General features: G+C 34.1%; 1 protein-coding gene across 1 annotated transcript in view; it reads right to left on the bottom strand.

Annotated features, from left to right (window-relative positions):
* LOC143018737 (uncharacterized) overlaps positions 1-10,000 on the bottom strand; it is a 518,457-nt gene that overhangs the window by 395,100 nt on the left and 113,357 nt on the right. The gene's annotated exons all lie outside the window — the stretch shown is intronic.

The raw sequence follows: 10,000 nt of genomic DNA, 5'->3' as shown, positions 1-10,000 counted from the left end.
TGTATAGATCAACTCAATGTAAATAAGACACCAGGGCCTGACGGTTGACATCCAAGAATATTAAAGGAAATGAAAAATAAGATTGTTGTTCCATTAGAATATATTTTCAAGAAATCCATCATATCCGGAGATGTCCCAAGAGAGTGGAAGCTAGCTAACTTTACTCCCATATTAAAAAAAGGTGACAAAAAACAAAACAAATAACTATAGGCCTATAAGTTTGACTTCAATCGTAGGAAAAATAATGGAAACTATCATCAGAGATGCTATCGAACATCATTTAGAAAGTAACCGTTTGATAAATGATAGCCAGCATGGTTTCAGACGGAAACGTTCTTGCGTGACTAACTTACTCGAATTCTACAACACAGTTATCTCGAATTATGACATAAGGAACATTATAGATGTAATATAGCTAGACTTTGCAAAAGCTTTTGATACCGTCCCACACGAAAGACTACTTACTAAATTAGTAATTGGTTGAATGGTCGAAAACAGAGTTTAAATGGAAAAACTTCTAGATGGAAAAATGTTACAAGTGGAGTTCCTCAGGGTTCCGTTCTTGGGCCACTTCTATTCATAGTATATATAAATGATATAGACCATGGACTAAAATCTAGTATTTCCATATTTGCTGATGATACAAAACTGTGAGGAATGGTAAATGATCACTTTAACCAATTAGATATTCAAGAAGATTTAGGTAAATTACAGAAATGGTCTGATAAGTGGCTAATTTAATTTAACACAAGTAAATGCAAGGTAATACACATAGGTAAAAATAACAGTAAGTACGATTATAAATTATTTGGAAATTCGTTAACAAAAGTGGATAGTGAAAAAGATCTCGGCGTAATTATCAGTAACGACCTCAAATCATCCAAGCAGTGTATTTCAGCCTCTGAGAAAGCAAATAAGGTTCTAGGACTGATTGCGCGATCTTTTGATTTCAATAGTCCATCATTCATTAACAAGCTATATAAATCATTAGTTCGTCCACATTTGGAATATGCTGTTTCCGTATGGTCACCGAATCTCATTAAAGACATTGAGAGACTGGAAAAAGTACACTGAATTCCTGATATCAAAACTGATATCAAAACTGATTCCAAATATAAAAAATAAATCATACGAAAATCGACTAAAACATATGAATCTGTTTTCCCTAAAAAAAAAGCGTAGACTCAGAGATGACTTGATACAGGTCTTTAATATCCTAAAGGGAATTGACAACATCAAAAGTGACCAAATTTTCACATTGAATGAGAATCAGACAAGAAACAATGGTCTCAAACTGTCCGGAAATAGATTCAATTTGGAAGTAGGTAGAAACAACTTTGCCAACCGTGTAGTTAATGAATGGAATAAACTTCCTTCACAGGTAGTGCAATGCAGTTCAGCTCGAAGCTTTAAGAATCATTTATATAACACCTAAAAAAGATGCTGTAATGATTATAATCTATTTTATATTATTTGTTTTTGTTTTGTTATCATTTGTCTGTTTGATTTTCATTTATTATTAGTTATATGTCAATTTATCATTATTTACTATTTACCTGTTTGTTTATTATTTAACTATACCTATGCACTTACTTATGTATTTTATTTGTTATTTACATTATTATAGTTTTTTTTTCGCATCCAACCTAGATATGAACCTGAAGGTCTCCTGTCGGCATGCTCCGCCTTTGTAATATTTTGTAATCCTTTGATATGTATATGTTTATGTATATGTATATGTATATACATATACGCTGAATGGTTCTCAGTGATCAATTAATATCCTTTTTTCAACCACAAATCACTTTTAATTCCATGCCATCGCATTCGAGACTAAGAATCGCTCGATGGAGCCATCCGTTGGAAATTGAAACGTGGACGAACCGAGGATTCGAACCCAGCTAACCCGTAACAAAGTTACAGTGACTTAAACCAATACGCTATCAAGAGGGATATTGGTTTAAGTCACTGTAACTTTGTTACGGGTTAGCTGGGTTCGAATCCTCGGCTCGTCCATGTTTCAATTTCCAACGGATGCCTCCATCGAGCGATTCTTCAGTCTCGACTGCGATGGCATGGAATTAAAGATTATTTGTGGTTGAAAAAAGGTATATGTATATGTATATGTATATGTATATGTATATGTATATGCATATGTATGTGTGTATGTATATGTATGCTTATATCATATACAAATATATATATATATAAATATATATTATATGTATAGATATGTATATATGTATATGTATATATATATATATGTATATAAATATATATAAATATATATATATAGATACGTATATATGTAAATGTATATATATATATATATATATATAATATATATAATATATATATCAAGAACTACTATAACACAGGACGTGCGCACCCAGATCCCTATGTCCGCCAGCGGAGGCCATTGCTTTCTTTGTAACCTAGCATTTATGAGGTTAGTGGACACCAGGGTTGGCGATTTAAATAGATTTTTTTTATAGATTTTAAATATTGTGGGATTGCTATCTGATATGCGATCTGATTGCTAAAGGACGTTTTTAGTATATCAATATAAGGAGCAGTGTTATATAGACTTGCCACAAGTATAGAAGGAACGGTATAAGCCTACCTCTAGTATATATGTATATCACTTTGCAGCCCACAACAAGTTTCAACAAGATTCTTGATGAAACTTGTTGATGGTAAGCAGCTTCTCACTGAGTCAGTTGCTGTTTTGGAATCAACCAGGAAGGATGTCCTCTGGACCTGGCAGAATGGCTTCAGGCAGAAAAAATTATCCTGTCTGGAATTATTTTGAAAAACTACCAACAACTTCTGTCAAAGGGTACCGAGCTAAATGCAAAGACTGCAGCCAGGAACTATAGGGCATTGTGTCAAGATTAAGATATCACAGAGATAAATGCCAAGGTCAGCCACAGCATACAGAAGAAGAAATTAATGACCCAGGTAAATAATTTTACTTATATTGTGTCCATTTCTCCCTTTTCATACGCAAGTATATAAATTTGGTGAACAATGGAGAGCATGTGCAATAAAAATGTGAAGGCCTAAAGAGATGATACTTCAACTTCATTACTTTTAAATTTGGGTAATGATTATATCACTATAATATACTGTATCCACTTAACTTTGGGGCCTAGATGATTGTTATTCATTTCATTCAACATTGTATAATATATTTCATTGGAATTCAGCCTACATGGGATTCAGCCCCAAGGGATTTAGCCTAACCTAACCTAACCTAACTAACCCATTAATTTCAGTGAATTTAAAAGTGGACTGAATCCTGTGAGGGCTGAATTCCAAGCCCACCTATTTCATATCCTGTTAATTATTTCCAAATAATTTAGTGGCTTGTGTGAATATGATCATTATCTAAAAAAAATAACTACTGTACTCAAAAGTATCCTAAATCACACTATATTCATTCATTTATTTATTCATTTATGAATTATGCAATATGCTAAAATTTTCTGTTTCCATTTCAGGATCTGTATCAACAGCTTCAATCCCTTCATCATCGGCTCCACTTGAATTATCTGCAAACCTGACTCCACCATTAAAAAGGTCACTATCAGACTCCTCCACAGGCGCCACTTCTGCTAAATCATTTTCATCTAAAAGAAAGTCATCAACATCTCTGGACAGATTTATCATAAAAACTTCAGCTTCTCAAAAGGAAAATCTCGACAAAGAAGTTGCAAGAATTACATTTGCTACAAATTCACCATTTCGTCTTGTTCAGCATCCTCAGTTTCTCAAGATGGTTCAGAACCTGAGGCAAGGTTATATTCCTCCATCCAGAAAAGATATTGCTAATAAGTACTGGACCTTGTGTTTGAAAAGGAATATAAAAAGTGTGCAGATGACCTGAATAATGAAACTGTATGTCTTTCAATTGATGGGTGGTCTAACATCCATAATGAGCACATAATATGTGTCACTCTAACAACATCCACTGATCAGATATATTTAGTTGACACAATAGACACATCAGGGATACCTCACACTGCTGAATATCTTTTACAACTTGTACAAAAATCGATCAAGAAGGCTGAACAAGATTTTGGTTGTCACATTGGAAGTGTTGTGACAAACAATTCAGCAAATGTCACCAAGATGAGAAAACTCTTGGAGGAATCGAGTGAACCTGAGCATACTGTCCTCGCATACGACTTATACCGTTTCTTGTATACTTGTGGCAAGTCTATATAACACTGCTCCTTATATTGGTGCTAAAAATGTCCTTTAGCAATCAGATCGTATATCAGATAGCAATATCACAATATTTAAAATCTAAATATATATATATATATATATATATATATATATATATATATATATATATATATATATATATATATATTCAAATCAAATAAATCTGATTTAAATAAAAAAAAATCGATTTTTCATATTAAAAAAAAAAAAAAAAAAATCGCCAACCCTGCTGTCCACTAACCTCATACAATAATACCTGTAACGTCCGGCTAAAATTGGCATTTCAAAGCATAACTGTGCCTTAAAAATAATTTCATATTTCACTATAAAAGTTTATATTAACTTATACTACATTAAATAAGTCAATAGTTGATATATTTGTCCTATATACAATGTTAGGTTTCTAGTTTTGATATATTTGTCCAAAATAAAATGTTAGGTTACAAAGAAAGCAATGGCCTCCGCTAGCGGACCCAGGGATCTGGGTGCGCACGTCCTGTGTAATAGTAGTCCTTGATATATTGATATATATGTATATATATATATATATATATATATATATATATATATATATATATATATATATATACATATATATATACATATACATATATATATATACATATAAATATACATGTATATATATATGTATATATGTATATTTATATATATATATATATATTTACATATGTGTATATGTATATAGATATATATATATGTGTGTGTGTATGTATATATATATATATGTATATGTAAATGTATATGTATATATATATACATATACACATATATATAAAGATATATATATATACATATATACATATATATACATATATATATACATACATATATATACATACATATATATATATATATATATATATATATGTACATATATATATATATATATATACATATACATATATATATATATATACATATACATATATACATATATATACATACATATATTCATATATATACATACACATACACATACACACACACACACACACACACATATATATATACATATATATATATATATATATATATATTTATACATATGTATATATACATACATATATATATATATATATATATATATATATATATATATATATATATATATATATATACGTACGGGTATATGTATATATGTGTGTTGATATTAATGTATTTTATTTGCATATATATATATGTATGCATTTGAATGTGTATATATACACATATACATGTATTTGAGAAAATTTACACTTCGAAGTTAAATGGAATTATCTTACCCCTTCATTCGGAGTACAAGTAATTCTAAATCCTCCGGGTTCTATTGCAAATTGCATGCATCAAAGCGTCCCTGCTAGGATTCGTGCTATGTTCAATAAGGTATAGAGAGTCGTTAATCCTCGGTGCAACATAAAACGTTGATGATGCTTCAGGCTTAGGCTTTGAACTCCGAGAGTCGAAATCTGAAGTCACTGGTCAGTCGTAAAGCTGAATGTATACATCGCATCATTGGGCTCATATTTATTTTTTTCCATTCATTCCAGACTGAAGAGTGAGTTCTCTTTTATTTCACACAGAAATTTTAGGCATAACTCTCTCAAATAAAAGATTTGTTCCTAGAAATGTTTAATTAATTAAATCCATCAATTTTGACAAAGGTAGCACTGTGATAGATATGAACCCAAGATATTAAATTATAAATTATTGCGTCATCACGATTTCAGTTTCAATTTAAACGTCAGCCACAGACACCTAGACTCTTTGCTATATCTAATCAAAAAGCAGAGTTGTATTTAGTCTAAGGGTTCCTACTTTACAAAAAAGCTAAAATCATCGACTTCAGCTCTTCAGTTCTAGGGGTACACTTGACCTTTCATATATGGTTCTAGTTAGAACCGAACGACCATATGCTGATTAAAAGCTATCCAGAAGTGAAAGGGCTTATATATGGTTAGAGATACACAATCAATGGCGGAAGCTGTGACATTTGTATTGATCGACTATGATTAAATATCCTGACAGAAGACTTTTCTCTTCACAGCGAGGTAGGATAGAAAAATAACAAATGGTATTTGTAATTTTTTCCCTATTTTTTTCCTTAATAACTTTGCTACGGTGACGTATTTGCATATACGAATATCATTTTGATTATCACCGAAATATTGATTTAAATTAAGGAATATCGGGGCAGCGAAAAAGTTTTGTTATTACCTTACTTGAGGAGCTGTACAGTGGAGACGAAATCTGAAGATCTTTGATAGATACGAGTAGATGAACAATAATGATAAGGTACGTGCCTTTGTATAATCTGAGCCTACGCACTGAAAATTAGTGAGGGCCACAATAAGGCTAAAGAAGCCAATCTATTTTTTCTTTTTTTCTTTTCTTTTTTAGAGAGAGAGAGAGAGAGAGAGAGAGAGAGAGAGAGAGAGAGAGAGAGAGAGAGAGAGAGAGAGAGAGAGAGAGAGAGAGAGCAAAATTGTTCTGATCTGTCAGACCAGTCAATTGCGTAAATAATGCTAGGCAATAAAGAATTACAGCTAAGGAGGTATTTCATAAGATGAGCCTCATGAAGATGCGTAACGAGATATTAATCGAAAATTTCTTATGATAAATTTTTTTATTTAACTAATACTATTGTTTTTGAGACATCAAAGGACATGTATTGTTATTAGGTTGGCCAGTTCTTCCCCTACCAGATGGTACTCTTTCTCTCCTTCTGGATATCTTCAGGCTATTTCTTTCATCTCCCTGCTTCCTTCGATTAATAACTTCAACACACGATGATATTTTCATTCAGGCTACAAGCACCAGCACACGTTGATTTTTTCGTCGTAATGCAAAAGAGAGTTATTTCATTTTGTCTATAGCCAAGCAATTCTATTCAACCATAAGAACCAAAGGTGAATAAAATCAACTGACACTAGGCAGAACCAGAACAAGCGATGCCCTGAATTGATGGGGGAGCTCACTATAAGCGTGGACACAGCCTAGCGGCAGTAAAGCCCAGGGTCAAATTGTACAACACACCAACACGTTGCGCTCTTGAATGCTCAATCACGTATCGCCAGCCAACAACACTCACTTGTTTAATTGCAGAAACAAATACCCCACCCCCCGGCGTTCTATTTGCAATAAACAATATCACTGTAGAATCTGCATTGCAAATGTGTCGTCCCGTTTTCGTCTCCACTAGCTAGGATAATTCGACTCGATGAAGGGTTAGGATGGGTCCAGGTTTGCTGCATGAGGAAGGATTGTTGTCTAAATGGCCGCGGAGGAATGGCTGGCACGAGAGAAAGTTACCTGTACTATTTGATTTGTTTGTTTTCTTGGTTGTTTGTTTTACTCCCACTTAATTTCTCTTCGTCTCTTTCTCTTTTCGTTTTTTTTATTCCTCTATTCTCTCTCCAGCTTTTCCTCTCCTGTCTACCTCTCTCTCACCTCTGTTTCTTCCTTTTGTTTCTGAATTCATTTATCCTCTATCTCGCTCTCTCTCTCTCTCTCCCTCTCTCTCTCCCTATCTTTCTCTCTTATTCTCTCTCTCTCTCTCTCTCTCCCTCTCTCTCTCCCTATCTTTCTCTCTTATTCTCTCTCTCTCTCTCTCTCTCTCTCTCTCTCTCTCTCTCTCTCTCTCTCTCTCTCTCTCTCTCTCTATCTATCTATCTATCTATCTATCTATCTCTCTCTAATTCTCTCTGTCCTTCACCTTTATCTTCTCTCATCTCAGTTTCTTTTTAATTTTTCTGTCTCTTTTTTATTACTTTCTCTCTCTCTCTCTCTCTCTCTCTCTCTCTCTCTCTCTTCCTCTCTATATCTATTTCTGTCTGTCTCTTTCTCTCTCTCTATCTTGATCTCTCCTGCTTTCTCCTGGAATGCATTCAGGAATGAATCCAATATGCATGTTTACCTCACCTGGACACAGTGCGAAAACAAGGTATTGATTTTAGTCGTATTTTTTTAACAGTATTACAACAAAAGGTTTGCATCAAATAACATGGAATTTTAGGGTGCAACGACAAATAAATGATACTCTTTCAGGAATAACTAGGTCAACGTCAACGTTATGGTGACCTGATATGTGACCTATTTCCAGCAACTCAGCTAATGCAGGTCACCAACCTGTGACCTCCAGCTCTTGTTGTAAGCCATCAAAATAATATTTTATTCGAATATTACACGAATGCAGTTGTTTACATTTATTCCGGGTGGGGGAGATCACCTTTCAAACTTATTTCTTTGATGTCACGTTAAAAGTCGCCTGAAGACAGCTCGAATAAATGTAATACTCTATTATATAATCCTTAAAACTAATAATTATATTTAACCCTTTGACGTCTATATATGTTTTCATTATATAAAAAAATCATCTGGTGACAACCGGAACAAACCTAAAAATATGGTATACTGTATAACCCAAAGAATCAAGCAAATACGGAAAACATGTAATATTACACTGTATATATATATATATATATATATATATATATATATATATACATATATATACATATATGTGTGTGTGTGTGTGTGTGTGTGTGTGTGTGTGTGTGTGTGTGTGTGTGTGTGTGTGTGTGTGTATTATGTATATACATACATACATATACATATATATATACAGACAAACACACATAGACATATATAAGATATTTGTTTATCTAGAATAATTGGTCAAATCTTTTTCAGAAATAGCATCATCTTGAGAATTCTTTCTACCCATAGGATGACATTTCTATTTCTCTGCAAGGAATCCTTTCTCAACCAAAGTGGTAAACAAAAATTATTCCCACTTGACTCAATACGAAGAACTATAACATAATCTGATGAGCTTATTCATACAGGAACTTCACTGCAGCCGAAACAATTCACATACATACATACATACATACATACATACATACATACATACATACATACATACATACATACATACATACATACATATACCAAGGCTTTTTTCCCCCTTACAAGGGAGGTAGCCAAAAAGGAAAAGGCATAAAATAATTACCACCCATTCCATCCCTGAATACACTCCACACCCCTCCACCCTCCCTCTTATCTTAGCACCTCCTGGATGACGGGTCATCCCTGCACCTTGTCCACTGCCCTAGGTCACAAGCAGTGTCGCAAGACACAGCACATCCACAGCAAGGCCGCTTCATTAAATCGGCGACCCCCCTCTCCGTCCCCCCATGCATAAAAGGAGAAGACGGGGAGAAATCCCTTCGAGCTGCGTCAAATTTTGCTCACACATACTACCTCACCCCCCATCCCCCGCCCATTCTACCTCATGCATCACAACATCATCCATATACAACCATTCTCCATTCACCCCTGTCTTCTGTCCTCTCCCGTCCTTCCTCAACAGACATTCCCCTCTTCCCCAAAGCCCCCTTCACCCCATCCATCCACTTCATCCTAGGACGTCCCCTCATGTTCACTCCCTCCACATCTGCCTTCCATAACTCTTTTACTAGTCTTTCTTCACTCATTCTTTCCATGTGTCCAAACCATCCTAATACTCTTTCATCCACCCTATCTCCCAACTCCCTTTCCACCCCCGTTCTTCTCCTCACCTCCTCATTTCTCACTCTATCTAGCCTAGTAACCCCCATCATACTTCTCAGACACCTCATCTCAAACACATTCAAACTCCTTCTCTCTTCCTCTCTTATGTTCCATACAGTGCTGTTGGCACAATCACTCCTTCATATAGTCTCCTCTTAGCATCCATTCCCAAATGTCTATTCCTCATTACACTCTT

Source organism: Oratosquilla oratoria, chromosome 35 (genome assembly GCF_046742065.1).
Source record: "Oratosquilla oratoria isolate Oo_2021 chromosome 35, ASM4674206v1, whole genome shotgun sequence".
Taxonomy (NCBI): Eukaryota; Metazoa; Arthropoda; class Malacostraca; order Stomatopoda; family Squillidae; genus Oratosquilla; species Oratosquilla oratoria.
Note: the sequence above shows the minus strand (reverse complement) of the source record. Positions and strands in the feature narration are given on the sequence as shown.